Below are 16,300 nucleotides of genomic sequence, written 5' to 3' on the forward strand. Positions count from 1 at the left end.
ATGCTGGTCTGGAACTTGCCAGGGCCTAGTTTGATATCAAACTCTGGGCAAAGTTCCCTCCACTTCCCAAGTAGTAAGATTGTTCAATGTTTCAATGTATGTTCTTTTTTTTCCCCAATGTATATCTCTAAAATATGTATTAGCCTTCAAATAAAGCCTATTTTCACAATGGATTATGATGTTAGTATTAGGAAAGATGGGTAGGATATATGCAGAAGAATGTCAGTTAGCACTTCACAATTAGTACTATATACACTACGGTTTAAAAACTCACTTCAAAGCAGAAGGTCCAAGGCATGACTTGGTGCCTCAAAAATTATAGCTTATTGGTACATGTAAAATTATTCCTAATATCTTGTCATAACTTCCGGTGGATGGTTGGATGGGTACTTTGATAGTCAAACTTGGGCAATTTTTAGTGTCCTTGTGGGTTTAATGGGACAGCCAGTGGCTGCAACAGAAGCGATGCTCCAATATGTCAGGGTGCTCTGCGTTGCTCAACCATTTCTATCCCCAGGTCCCTCTTCCTTAATATCTATCACTGAAGTCACCTTTCCTTGGTCCCACAGTCTTTAACCATAGTGAGAAAAACAGAGATGAGTCTTCTGTAAATACTGGACTTGTAAGTAGATACTGTTTGCACAGTACTTTAGAGCTGACACATAATTTCCCCCAATGTGTCTGTGTTTAGGCATCACCAAAGCACTGCCCAATAGGCAAATGCACTGAGGACCAAAGGAAAGTGGCAGAGAAATGAAGCTGGGTGTCACGATACCCTTGCAAGCCATGGCTGTTCCAGTTTTCTGGGCTGCGTCTGGGTGAAAGTTTACTTTCCTCTCCTCCTCCCTCCCTATTTTTCTCTGCCTTAGGGTTTTTATTGCCTTGATGAAACACCATGGCCAAAATGTCTTGGGGAGGAAAGGGTGTAATTTGCTCACACTTCCTATTATGGAAGGAAGTCAGGACAGGAACTCAAGCAGGGCAGGAACCAGGAACCAAGAACTTAGGATGTAGAAGCCATGAAAGCTTGCTGCTGCTTACTGCCTTGCTCCCCATGGCTTGCTCAGCCTGGGTTCTGACAGAATCCTGGACCACCAGCCCAGGGATAGCACCACTCACAATGGGCTGGGCCCTCCCCCACATCTGAATTATTAATTTAAAAGATGCTCTACAGGTTTGCATGCAGCCTAATCTTATTGAGGGTTTTTTTTTTCAGTTGAGGCTCCCTCCTCTCTGATGAGTTTAGCTTGTGTCAGATTAACATAAAACTAACCAGTTCAACTAACCCCCTTAAAAAAAAACATTTTATTACAAATTTTATTTCTTTCTTTTTTCTTTTTAAAATTTTTATTAATTTATTCAGATTACATCTCAATTGTAATCCCCTTGCCCCCTTGCTTGTCTCCTCCTGTCCATCCTTCCCACCCTCCCTTTTTTACCCTATTCCCCTAACTGACCCCTTTTTAACTTGACAAGCAAATGCATCATTGTTAAGCCACACCCTTTCCTTTCTTGTTCATGCCCAAGATCACACATTAATAATTAGATCACAAAATAAAATATCTTCACTTCAAAGTCTCATAAGTTAAAAAACTTAAAAGATTCAGTCTGTTTTAAAAAAAAATCTAAGTCTCAGCCAGGCACAGTGGTGCACACCTGTAATTCCAGTACTTGAGGAGGCAAAGGCAGGCAGATCTTTGTGAGTTCAAGGCCAGACCAGTCTACAAAGTGAGACCGGGAAAGCCAAGGTTACGCAGAGAAACCCTCTCTCAGTTCCTCCCAAATCCAAGTCTCCTGTGAAAGCAAAAATCTCTTAACTGTGGGCTCCTATAAATTAAAAATTAAAATAAGCTCAGTCACAGTCATAGGGGAAGGGAGTAAGGAGAAAATGGGAGGGAGGGGAGAATGGGAGGATACAAGGGATGGGATAACCATTGAGATGTAATAAAAATAAATTAATAAAATAAAATTAAAATTAAAATAAGTTCTTTCTTATTTCAGGAGCAAAGAATCAGGGCACAGTCACAAACAAATAAAAGCAGAACCAAGTCCAACTGTGTGAAAATTTCCTGTCCAATGTACACACTCATGATCCTCTGGACTCCTCCTAAGGGTGTGAGTCATTCTCTGGCTATTTCCTTTCCAGTGTGTCTTCTAGAATCCCACTTGCTCCGCCCCACCACTGCTGCTGTTCTTGGTGATCATGCCATGGTACTGGCATCTTCAAGATGCTGGGCTCGTCTTCTGTGACTGAACTGTACTTTCACCAATAGCCTTTTCCTGAGCTCTGTCCAGTGCCAAACCTCACATGCCTGTCCATATTCTCTACTCCTAGATCAAGCAAAAACAAACTCATTTTTCAGTTTTGTTGAATCTTTGCCCAGAGTTTCAACATCTTAACGCCTGCGCCCTCTTCTGAGGAACGTGATCTGGACAAGCATTGATACTGAATGACTTGGTTGGGAACCGGAGCTAGGAAAGCTAGCTGGTTACTTCTTAGTACATCACTGTGACATAGCTGGGGAGATGGCTCCATGGGGAAAGTGTTTGCCACGGAGTACCGGGATCTGGATTTGGAACCCTGCACCCACAAAAAATGTGGAGCTAGGTAGCATGTACTGTGGTCCCAGCATGGGGCAGGGAGAGACAGGTGGATCTCTGGAGTTCATTGGCCAACCCAATCCATCTAACCAAATCTGAGAGACCCTGTCTCAAAAATAATGTGGAGTGTGATGGAGAAAGACGTCACAGATGCCCCCCAACACAGGCACACAAGTACTAACTCCCTTGTACAGTTTTTCAGATGTAGTTGAAGGTTTAGTTCTGCTCTCGCTCTCAATCCTAGCCTGGATTTCCCTGCCACCAAAGCCATGTCAATCCTGGCAGCTTTCCCAGTTTCCCACATCCTGTTCAGAACTCAAAACAAAACCAAACCCTACATTGTCACGGGAAAACAAGCTGGAGGTTGGTTTCTGTTCAGAACTCAGATATGTTCCCTGAGTCCAGTATGAAAATGACATTATACTTCAATTTTAAATGATCCGTTCATGTGTCTTCTTATGACAAGACCCCTGCAGTTTGATGTACCATACAAGGTACAAACAAAATATCAAGGAACTTTCCAGGTGCTAAACTGTATGCAAGTAGTGTCTATGCTTATTATAAACCTGCTAACATTTATAAATTTGTTTTACAACTTGAATAATCGTGACATTACTCATAAGGTAATATTTCAGAGATGTATTTTGGACCACAGAGGTTGTCATTGCTATCATGGTGAGGCTTGGTTTTATTTTAGAAACAGTATGAGCACTCTGAAGGGAGTTTGGGAAGAAGAAATATTTTTAGTGGTTCTAATAGCATAATATTTATGTCCCTTACAAAAAGCAGTAATTAGGCTACACTTATAACTCACAAGGATAAAGCTGTATACCCTTCCTATGAGTAGGACTCAATTTTAGAATAAATGTATCATGTTGGGCATGGTGGCACATACTTTTAATCCCAGCATTCTGAAAGCAGGTAGATCTCTGTGAGTTCTAGGTTAGCCTGGTATATGCAGTGTGTTCTAGGACAGGCTCAACTACACAGAGAGACTCTGTTTCAAAAATAAAATAAGATAAATTTATGATGAGAACACAAGAAACTAATATTTGAGACAAAATTCCTGAACTTGTAACTTTTACATGTTTCTCTCCAGTGTCCAAAAATGTTCATGGAAAGATATCCCCAAGGGTACAGTAGTGGTACTTATATATTGGAGGCAACCAACAGCTGCCAAGTTAAAATTAAGGCCCACTTAATAGGAGGCAGTTCATGCCTGGTGCTGTAAAACTAGCCCACTTCCTCTTGGCTGGTGAGGTCATGGACCCTAGAGGATGCCATATCACAGTTACTCTTCCAGATCAGTGAAATTTGTAGCTGCATCCTCAACATGTATCTTTATGCACAGGTGTGTGTTGTCCTCACCCTCCATTAAAGAAACTTCTTTTTGTATCAGCTGGAGAACTATTGCAGAATTCCCAAGCTGATCAAAATGTAGAGAACCGTTGGCCATGGGAAGCCCAGCCCAAACTGATACATCCACAGCTCAGCCCATACACTCTAACAGTCAGGGAACACCATGAAAGAGGAGGGAGAAAACTTATAAGAGCCAAGGACCAAGGTGTCTGGTGTGAGATAGTGTCTCTCTCTCTAAATAAAAAATGTTACCTAAGTAAGACCGTCACAATGACAACACAAGCTGACATTCCAAGATGAATCGGGAAAATCTCACAAGGCCCCACTTTAGGTGCAAAGCCATGAGCAAGTAATTGCTCTTGAACAAGGAAAGAATGGACTTTTTCCAGGGACCAGCCCCATGATAGGCTATACAATTCCAAGTGTTTAGCCCTAAATAAATACATACAGAAACAAAACCAAATGTCCTCAGCTACGTGTGTCTAAACTTATTCATTATGTTCAAACATTAAATACATTAAACATACCAAGAAGAGACTTAATACTCTCTGAGCATATACAGGGGGTGGAAGTCCCCCTCAGTCACAGTCATAGGGGAGGGGAGTAAGGGGAAAATGGGAGGGAGGGAAGAATGGGAGGATACAGGGGAGGGGATAATCATTGAGATGTAATATGAATAAATTAATAAAATAAAATAAAATAAAAACTTCTTAGTAGGTTGTATCCAGGAAATAAATATATATGCAAGAAGATGTTAAGAATTTGAGAATTGGGAACATGGGAGGAGGTGGAGGGGGAGAAAGATAGGAGTATAAATAATGTAAATATATCAAACATAAGATTTTCAATAAATAAATAAAATCATCAAAATAAAGAATAGTCCCACCAGTCAGTACCATATCTGTTTGTGAGGACCCCATGACTCAAGAAGTAGATGCCACCAGAGTCTGCTTGTTTGTCTTTGCATAGCCTAAGGTTTACTTTTGACATGGAGAGGCTGTTAATAAGAAGAAAAGCAAGAGCCAGAGAAGTTGTTGGGAGAGTTCTCACTAGGGTTCAGAGTTGAAAACTGCCATGATGGAACCTTCCCAGCTTTGGGCTGAAGTCCATAGAAAAGGGGGATACTGAGCATAAGAGGTGTGCCTAGGAAGGTATTTTAAAGCGGTAGGTTTGAGTCATTGAGTGTTCGAACATAATATACAACATCTAAAATGTAAAGGAAATTTGCCCACTGGTTTGTTTGCCACATCTGAAGCCATCGGCATAAGGAGGTTTTTTGATGCTCATCATCTTCTTTGAGGTAGGGCCGGGTGTTGCAAGGAGTTAACCTGTCTCGTTGTCCGTGAATCTTTAAAATAATAAAAACATTTTTAAATGCCATATTCTGTATGTCTCTGAGGTTTTGGAAGACCTTATCTAACTATTTTACCTTATCTTTTTATTGAATCATATCTATCTGTTGCACCTAAGATGTTTGCTCTTGTGACAAAAACAGACTAGTAAGGCTGCCAAATACAAATAGCCAAAACACTAAGATTGTAACATTTATATAATTCCTGATAGTTTCATGGTTCTTGTTGCTATAGGTAGTTTATTGTATATATGTGTGATAATATAAATGCATATGTAAAATAAAATATATTTAATAAACAATAAATAAAATGTAAGGGACCTAAAACTAAATAGCAGGATCTAACAATGGGTCTAATAATGACCATGATTTCAGGGTACAAATGGACACAAATGGTATCTCACGTATTTAAAGCAATTATAATGAGCCGTTGAAAAACAAAGCAAAACAAACTTTTACTGTTCAAGACAGGCATGTGTTAATACCCTCATAGTTCCTGCCTACTTCATAGAGACACGTGTCATTTAGTGTTAGGAAATTCTACATTATTTCTACATTCCTTTCCAAATTTTCAAGCATCCCTGTAAGGTAGATTTTTAGACGTGTTTTGAATCGGCAACAGTGAACATTCTTATAATTGAATGTTCGTTGCCAAACGGTCAGAAAGATGTACTTGTTCCAGCGTTGAGCGAGGATCTGCTAGCTTGATAGGTGAATCAGTATTTTGGTCTAAGTTCTACTTTGCATTAAACTCATTATAAGCAAACGTGAGCATGTTTTCATGCTTTTAAAGGCTGTTTTCTTTTCTATGTGTTTAGTTCCTTGTTCATTGGCCTTTTGGTTCCTTAGGCTGTGTGTTGTAAATGCCAAGGCAAGGCGACCAGGGACCTCAGTGCAGACAGCACCCTCTGGAGTTGGCAGTGCAGAGGCCTGGGTGCTGGTTCCACAAGCACCTCCACCGTCATCTATTGTTTTCTCAATCTGATTTCTGTGAGTTTCTTAAAAAGTAACCATCAGAATAGATTAAAAAGAATCTAGAACCCCAAGCTGACTGTCTTTCTTACATAACTACACTGGATAAGAAAACTCCTAAAAGAATTCACAACAAACATAATTACAGCCATTTTTGACAGGGAGATTGTCATAAGATGGGTACTAAAAGAATTCTTAATGACATTTTTAATTTATATATTTATGTGTGACTTATATGCAATAGAGAAGATGAGTACACATGATAAAATTAAAGAGAAATATAAAAGCAAATAGTACAATAATCCCCTTTCCTGTCTTTTTTGACATATAAATTGAAATAAATTAATGGCCTCTCTTCTTTCAACCTGAATTGTGCTTGAAATACTTTTCTCACTAGAAACAACCAGAACGCCTTAGAGAAATGATCAACTAATAGCAAATATAGTCATGTACAATTGGCAAGAAACCCATGGAGATGAAGAGGGAGGTCACCAAAGCTCTCAGGACTGGCAAGAAAACCTGTTCCAATGGCCTGTAAGGTGCCACAAACTCATGGAATTTTGATAATCTTGAAAAAAGTGAAAATTAACTTGTCATACTGAGGACCCAACTTATTAGTTTGAAAATTAGTAATTCAATAACAGGGGTCTATTTTTTTCTCTCTCCCTCTCTCCCTCTCTTTCTTCTTTCTTACTTTTTGAAGTACTAGGGACCAAATCCAAGGACTTATGTGTACATGTTAGACCACTAATATACAATTGAGCAGTACCCCAATTTTAGAATATAACAATTGTCTTAATTTTTTGTACAAAATATATCTTTGTTCAGCAAATAATAGATGAAAAAAGAGTTCTCTTGATAAAATGTAGCCCAACAAATGAATAAAGATAATATAATAAAACGTGCCATCATTTTGGTTATGTCTTGGCATTGGTCACCACAGATGCAAATGTTTCCAGAGCAAACCAACTAGTCAGATTGAACCTGGTGAGTAAAACAGAACAAAATCCAATGGAAAAAGTTTTCTTGTTAAAACACAAAGGGGAGTGGGGGGTGGGGAGAAAGAGAGAGAGAGAGAGAGAGAGAGAGAGAGAGAGAGAGAGAGAGAGAGAAAGAGAGAGAGAGAGGGAGAGAGAGAGGGGGAGATCTAAAATTAGATAAATTTTAGGTCCAATGTTAATTTACAGGTAATATTCACAAACATTAAACAGCAAAATAGTATTCCAGGCTATAGCCTTCTTCAGCAAAGAGACCAGAAGGGGAACAGTGGTTGTAGAGGCAATCTTCAAGAACATATCAATTGATCAAAATATTTAGACTTTACCTGAACCCTTATGCAAGCATCTAAATCCTACACATGGAACTAAAACATTATTTATAACCTTTAGATGGTAACTGGAAATGTGAGCGCTGGAAGATATTTAATGATGATACTTAAGACTAATTGCCACAGGGCTCTCCATCGAGGTCCCACAGATCTTCCCCTCCTAACTTCCCTCCCTCCATCCCCCAACCCAAGCCCGCCATCACTGAGAACCCACAGGCCACGCTGGCTAGGGAAGCAGGCAGGCTGACTGCAGATTCCCACCTCTCCTTCCATTCCTCCTATTCCAGTTTCTCAGTCTTGTTCCCAGATCTTTAGCAGACCTTCAGCTGTGGCCTTGCTTCAGTCTCTGGCCCCGTACTCAGGAGACTAACTAAGCGGATCCTGATGGAACACCCTCATTTCCTCTCTTCTGAGTCTTCTTCACCACCCCAAGCCCGGTCTCATCCCCAAGTCTCAGGTCCAAATACTCAGAAACTCACTTTACTTGGAGCCCACAGTGCCCATACCTATAGGCAACGCACAGCCACCACACTCTCCTAATCACCAGAGCAGAAAAACAAACCAAAGAACAAAACACCCAACCAACAAAGACAAGATCAGATATCACAACCAAAAATTATAATCTTCCCAATCCCAGATGCCTAGACACCAACTTTAAAACACAATTAACAACAGCTAAGACAAAATGTCTCCACTAGAGCCTAGCGACTCTACCACAGAAGACCCTGAATATTTTAATACAGCTGAAACACAAATAAAAAACCTTAAATATGATAGAGGTCCTTAAAGATGAAGGAATCATGTTCTTTAAGAAATCTGTGAAAATACAAACAGTGAAAGGAAATGTGAATAAAACTGTTCAGTGCCTGAAAGGGGAAATAGACTTTTTAAGAAAAACAAGCTGAAGAAAATCTGGATAAGCAAATTTTAGGAACTTGAACTGAAACCACACAGACACCCTTTACCACAGAATACAACATGTTGGAAGAAAGAATAATAGGAATTGAATACATAATAAAAGAAATGGATACCCCAGGCAAAGAAAATGTTAAATCTAAAAAAAGTCATGGCGCACATTTATATGTGACAATATAAAAAGATCAAAAGACCAAATAATAGAAATAGAGGAAGGAAAAGAGACACAGGTCAAAAGTACAGAAAAGAAATTTTTTTAAACAAAACCATAGAAGAAAAATCCCCTAACTTAAAGAAGGAGATGCCTACCAAAGTACAAGAAGCATACAAAACAACAAATAGACTGGATCAAAAAAAGAAAGTTCCCTCAGCATATAACAAAACACTAAACATAGATAACAAAGAAAGAATATTAAAAGTTGCAAGAGAAAAAGACGAAGTAACACATAATGGCAGACCTATTAGAATAACACCTGACTTCTCAATGGAGACTGCACAAGCCAGAGCAACCAGAACAGATGTTCTGCAGACCCTAAGGCCACAAAAGCCGACCAATTCTGCTATACCTAGCAAAACTTTCAATCACCACAGATGGAGAAGATAAAGCATTCCATAATAAAACTAAAATTAAGCAACATCTGTTTTCAAATTCAGCCCTACAAAAGGTGCTAGAAAGTAAACTCCAACCTAAAGAGGTTAACTACATCTAAGAAAACACAAAGAATAATTTCAGACCAGCAAAGTTAAGAGAAAGGAAAAATGAGCACACATTTGTATGTGCACAAAGACATATAAACCACAACAACAGCAGCAAAACAAATAAACAAAACAAAACAAAACAAAACCAAAAACAAACAAAAAAACCCACCAGGAATCGACAATCATCGGGCATTGTTATTTCTCAACATTAACCATCTCACTTCCTCAGTAAAAAGACACAGACTAATAGGATGGATGTAAAAACATGATCCATCCTTCTATACAGTCAAGAAACACACTATTACATAAAGGATAGATATCACCTCAGGGTAAAAGGATGGAAAATGATATTTCAAGCAAATGGACATAAGAAAGAAGCTGGTGTAGCCATTTTAATATCTGATGAATCAAAACTAATCAGAAGAGATAGCAAAGGACACTTCACACTTGTTAAAGAAAAAAAAAACCACTAAGAAGCCATTTCAATTCTCAGCATCTATGCCACAAACATAAAGGCATCCAAGTTTGTAAAAGAAATGCTACTATAGTTTAAATCTCATATTAACCCTTTATACTGATAGTGATAGAATTCAATATCTCACTCTCATCAGGACAAAAACTAAACAGAAATACTAGAGCTAACAGATGTTATAAATCAAATGGACCTATCAGTTATTTACAGACCATTTCATCCCAAAACAAAAGAATATACATTCTTCTCAGCACCTCATGGAGCTTTGTCCAAAAATGGCCACATTCTTGATACAAAGCAAGTCTCAACAGATATAGGACATTGAAATAACATCAAACATCCTACCTTGACAACAGAAATAACAGAAAGTTTACAAACTCATGGAAACTGAAAAACACTCTATTGAATGAAAACTGGGTCAAGGCATAAATTAATGAAGAAATAAAAGACTATAAAATCGAAAGAAAATGAATACACAACACACCCAAACTTATGAGACACAATGAAAACTGTTCTAAGAGGTAAGTTCATACCACTAAGAGCCTAAAAAAGCTTTAACTTAGCAGAACTTCTGAAAGCTCTAGAACAAAAACAAGAAACCACATCCAAAAGCAGTAGACAGCAATAAACAAACTCAAGGCTGAAATCAATAAAATAGAAACAACATCAAGAACAAAAAGCAAGTAATACAAAGAATCAATGAAACAAAGAGTTGGTTGTTTGCAATTGATAAACCTTATCCAAGTTAACTAAAAAGGAAAAAGAGACAATGCAAATTAACGAAATTAGAAATGTAAAAGGGACATAACAACTGACACTTAGGAAATCCAGACAATCATAACAACATACTTTAAATACCTCTCTACTCCACTAAATTAGAAAATCTAAAAGAAATGGACAATATTCTAGATACCACTTACCAAACTTAAATAAAGATCAGATAAGCAATTTCAACAAGCCTAAATAGATGTAATCAATAAAATACTCCTAACCATAAAAAAAACCAGGGCCAGATGATTTTGGTACAACATCTACCAAACTTTCAAAACAGAGTTAACACCAATATTCCTTAGATTAGTCGACAAAACAGAAACAGAAGAAACATTGCCCAATTCATTTCATGAGGCCTCAGTTACTATGATACCCAAACCACATAAAGACCCAACAAAAAAAGAGAATTGCGCACAAATTTTACTTATGGACATAGATGAAAAAAATATTCAGTACAATACTTGCAAACCTAATCCAAGAATACGTCAAGCAGATCATCTTCCATGATGATCAGGCTTCGTTCAACATATGTATATCAATAAATGTAATCCACCATATAAACAAAGTGGAAGACAAAAACCACAGGATCATCTCATTGGTTGCAGAAAAGGCCTTTGACACAATCCAGCACTTCTTCATGATAAAATCCTGGAAAGATTAGGGATACAAGAAACATACCATAAGTCAGGGTCAAATTTCAACTTTAATGGAGAGAAGACACTCAAAGTAACTTCTTTCAAATTAGGAACAAGACAAAGTTGTTCACTCTCTCCATATCTATTCAATAAAGTATTTGACATCTTAGCTAAAGCAATAAGACAACTGAAGCAGATCAATAGATACAAATTAGATAGGAAGAAGTAAAAGTATCCTTATTCCTAGCTGGTGAGATAATATACGTAAGTGACATGAAAACATTCAGAAGAAGCCTCCTGGTGATAAAAAGTTCCAACAAAGTATTTGGATACAAAATTAACTCAGAATCAGTAGCCCTCTTATAAAAATTAGCAAACATTCTGAGAAAGAAATCATAGGACAAAATTTTTCACAATAGCCTCAAATTACATAAACTATCTGGGGGTATCACAAACCAAGCAACTGAGAGGATTGTATGATAAAATCTTCGTGTCTTTGGAGAAAGAACTTGAAGAAGGTATCAAGAAAATGAAAAGGTCTCCCATGTCCATGGGTCCATAGGATTGACATAGTAAAACTGACCCTCCTGCCAAAAATCAATCTACTGAGTCTATGTAATTCTCATCAAAATTGCAACACAATTCCCCACAGACCATGAAAGGATAACTTTCAGCTTCATATGGAAACACATAAATTCCAGGATAGCTAAAACAATCTTCAATAATAAAAGAGCTGCTGGAGGTATCAGCAACCCTAATGTCAAGTTGTACTACAGAGCTATTGTAATAAAAGCAGCGTAGTATTGGCACGAATACAAACACGTTGATCAATGAAATTGAAGACCCAGGCATAAATACACACACACCTATAAACACCTGACTTTTGATAAGGAAATCAGAAATACACACTGGAAAAAGAGAGAGCCTTCAATACGTGGCAGTGATCAAACTGGTTGGGGCCAAGTAGAAGAATCCAAAGAGATCCATACTTAGCATCGTGCCCAAAACTCAACTCTAAATGCATCAAAGACCTTAATCTAAAACAAGATACAGTGAACCTGATAGAAGAGAAAGTGGGAAATAGCTTTAAATTCATTGGCACAGGAAAATACTTTCTGAACAGAACATCATTAGCACAGTCACTAAGTTCAACAATGGGGCCTCATGAAACTGAAAAACTTGGGTATGGCAAAGGGCACTGTCATTTGGGCAAAGAAGCAGCTTATAGAATGGGAATTCTTTTTTAACCAACTATACATCTGATAGAGGGATAATATCCAAGATATATAAAGAACTCAAGAAACTCAATATCAAGGAAAGAAATAACCCAATTTTAATGGCATACAGACCTAAACATAGAATTCTGAATAGAGAAAACTCAAATGGTTGAGAAATACACTCTTAAGTGTTCAATATCCTTAGCCATGAGAAAAATGGAAATTAATTCCTTTGAGACTTTATCTTAAACTTGTCAGAATGGCTACAATCAACAAAACAAGTCACAGCTCATGCTGGCAAGGATTTGGAATAAGAAGAACACTCTTTCTTTTGATGATGGAAGTACAAACTCATGCAGTGTCATGAAAATCAGTGTGGCAGTTCTCCAGAAAGATAGGAAGATACCTACTTCAATACCCAGCTAGACCACTCTTGGGCATATACCGAAAGGTTTCCTCATTCTATTGCAGAGACACTTGTCAACCATGTTCATTGCTGCTCTTTTTAATATCCAGAAATTGGAAACAGCATAGTTTAACAGAAGGGACATATAAGAAAAATGTACATTTACACAATGGAGTACTACTCAGCTGTTAAAAATGACATGTTGAAATTTACAAGCAAATGAATGGAACTAGAAAAATATTAGTTTGACTGAGATATTTTAGATCCAGAGAGGAAACGTGGTTTGTATTCACTTATATGTGGATATTAGTTGTGAAGTCAATGATAACCAAAGTTACAATCCATAGAACCACAGAAGGTGGGTATAGAATAAAGGACTTGAGGGAACAGATAGATCTCATTAGGAAAGGGAAATAGAATAGGTAGCTATGGACAGAAGAGAAGGCTGAAATGGGAGGAATCAGTGGGGAGGAGGAGAGGAGAAAGATTTGGTGAAGGGAATACAGGGAGAGATAGCTAAAATTAAGAGGCGTTTGAGGAGTAGTATGAAAACCTAACACAGTAGAAACTTCCTAAATATATATGTATATGAAAAAGATCTAAATGAAATTGTCAGATAATGGGGGAGACACCATCCTCGCTGGTCATCTGTTGTCATCCAGTGAAGCTTCCAGTGTCTTGTTTGTGTTACATTTAATTGCGTTGTTGTCCAAAGGGGCTCCACAGGAATACTCAAACGACCCAGACTGTTGCTTCAGCTATAGGTTGCTCTATACAAATGTCAGGAAGGCCTCCTTGCTGAAGACAACACCTACACAACTCATTGAATACAGAGATGTTGAACTAGTGCCTACATAGAGCCTCCAGTCCTACATCCTAGTGTCTGGGTACAGGAACGTACAATGGTGTACTACCCATAAGATAGTCTAGTGTAATACCAGCAGAAAGTTTGTGGCAGTAACCAATCAATAACTGATTTGATTTTAGGTTCACCTCACGAGATGGAATTTATACCAGACACTACTTGGGTGACCAAGAACGCGAGACTAGTTAACCCAGGGACCTAGGGTAAAAACAAATAATAATGGTATAAAATTAGAAAAAAATATGTAGTAATAAAATAACTCCTAATAATACTCTGCTATACTCATAGGATAAGTGCCTTGTTCAGCTATCATCAGAGAAGCTTCCTCTTACAGCAGATGGGAACAAATATAGAGACCCACAGCCAGACACTATGCAGAGAGCAAGAGACCTTTGAACACTAAGCCCTAAATGGGATGTCTCCATCAAATCCCTCACCTCAGAGGTCAGGAAACTCAGCAGAAGAGGAGGCAGAAAGAGTGTAAGAGACCCAGGGTAGGCAGGGCAGCAGGAAAATCAGGCCCTCTAAATCAACATGAGTGAGGCTCATATGAACTCACAGATACTGGAGGAGCACTAACAGTGCCTGCTTGGGTCTGCAGCAGGGCCTCTGAATATACATTATGGCTTTCAGTTTAGTGTTTTTATGGGATTCTTGAGTGTGTGAACGAGTGCCTCTCTGATTCTTGTATGTTCCCTTGGGCTATTTTTTTTTTTTAATTTCTGTTGGTTTGTCTTGTCCAAATTTTCACACTTTAAAAAAATGAATGAGTGAATGAAAGAATGAAAACCTAGCCCCTGGGGTAAAAGTTAACAGTTGAAATGTCGTTTACATCTGCTCAGAGTGGGAAAATCAGTTTTCTCCAATGGAGTGACAGTGGCTATGTCATTCACTACGTGGTCAGGAATTGTTGATCAACGTAGACTAGATGCCAACATGTTTTGTGTACTTTCATTTGGTTACAGTTTTTTTGGGGGGGTGGTGTTGTTTTATTTCGTTTTCTTGTTTTGGGAGATTTTGTTGTTGGATTGGTTTTTTTGTGAGTATGTGGGATATAGGGGGGAGACCTGGAAGGAGTTGGGGAAGAGAAAGAACATGCTTAAAATATATTTAAAATTAAAAATTGTTCTAAATAATTAAAATGTTTTAAAAGGAAAAATTACCAGTAATTTATATTATTTTACATATTATGGTAGATATGTTTCAAACAGTCATTCTTGTTAAGGATATGTAACCAAAAAAACCTTATGGATAAAATAATACTATGTTTAGAATATTCTTTAAATAATATTGTGATAAAGTGGGATTTTAAAGCACTAAAATTGGGCATGAATAATTGTTGGAACTGGTTGAGACAGATCTGGGAGTGTTTAGATATTATTCTAATTTAGTGTATTTAAACACTCAAAATAACACCAGTAAAGTCTGCTCTGTTCTGAACAGGATATGGTGGCATGAACAGAGCTGAGAGTCATCTTGTTTCTTTTGGGCACTATTGCTACATCAAAAACATAAAAAACAAATTTAAAAATTCACATTATTTTTGAGTCTGCCTACGTTTCATAGGAGGGAACGCCCATGTAGCTAGGCACCCCGTGGGGCAGGAAGTGCGAGGTGGGCATGGAGAAGATGGTGCGATCAGTTTCCTAGGAAACAGATTTTTGGTGATGAGGGATGTGCAGCTTTTTGGTGGAGTGACCTGGTAGCCATCACACCTGTAAGGTACAGGGGTCACAGGAAGAAGGGTCAGACATCATCCAAAGGTTAATTGTCACACAGGTGCAACTGAAGCCCAAGCCCAGCCCACCAGGAAGCTCTGTGGCTACGTGGGCCTTGCAGCTTGTTCCAGTTGAGGCTTGGGCTTGAGTGTGCTTTTCTTCCCCAGTCTTTGCAGGCAGACTGCTCTCTAGAAGGCTCTTGCCTTGTATGAGGAGAGTCGCTTAGGCTAGGAATGGCCCAGGTTTCCCGGCTAGGCTGACTAGCACTGCATCTCATCGCCCTGTCAGCAGGTAAGGGGATGAGGGCCTCAGGCTGGTTGGCATCTCAGCGGTGCCCCACGTGACATGACAGCACACCATCACATGATCTTTCCTGCTTATCAAGCCCAAAATTATGGGTCCTGGATAAATAACATGTAGACATTAGTCACAACTATTTTACCTCAGATTCCTGAAAGTACAAGTCATATGAAGGGATGATGTGTCGTCAGTCATACCCTTTGTATGACATGATATCGTGTACGTCACAGCCTTGGCATTCCCCACAGGACAAGAAGTCTCTGAACTATTTCTAGTGCCATTTTAATGGTGAAATTTAACTTTTAAAAAACATTTTATCTTGAAATGGTTGCAAACTAACTGAAGTTTTAAGAACAGCACCTAAGGCTCCTGCATATTCTTTAGCTGCACTTCCAGATTGGGAAGGTTTTGCTAGAGTTACCAATGTCATAATCAAAACTAGGTAGTTTGATACTATACAGTGCTATTATCTCATTGCAGTCAACTGGTCCTAAAATGTTCTTTTTCAAATTGAAAAAAATAATGATTTAGTTTAATTTATTTAGTGTGTGTGTGTGTGTGTGTGTGTGTGTGTGTGTGTGTGTGTGTGTGTACAGGGACTAACATGCCATGGAGCATGTATCAGAGATCTGAAGACAACGTTCATGAGTCAGATTTTACCTTCAACCTTGCCAGGGAAGAATCCTTCTTGT

The sequence above is a fragment of the Acomys minous genome (assembly GCF_964271855.1).
Source record: "Acomys minous genome assembly, chromosome: 19".
Classification (NCBI taxonomy): Eukaryota; Metazoa; Chordata; class Mammalia; order Rodentia; family Muridae; genus Acomys; species Acomys minous.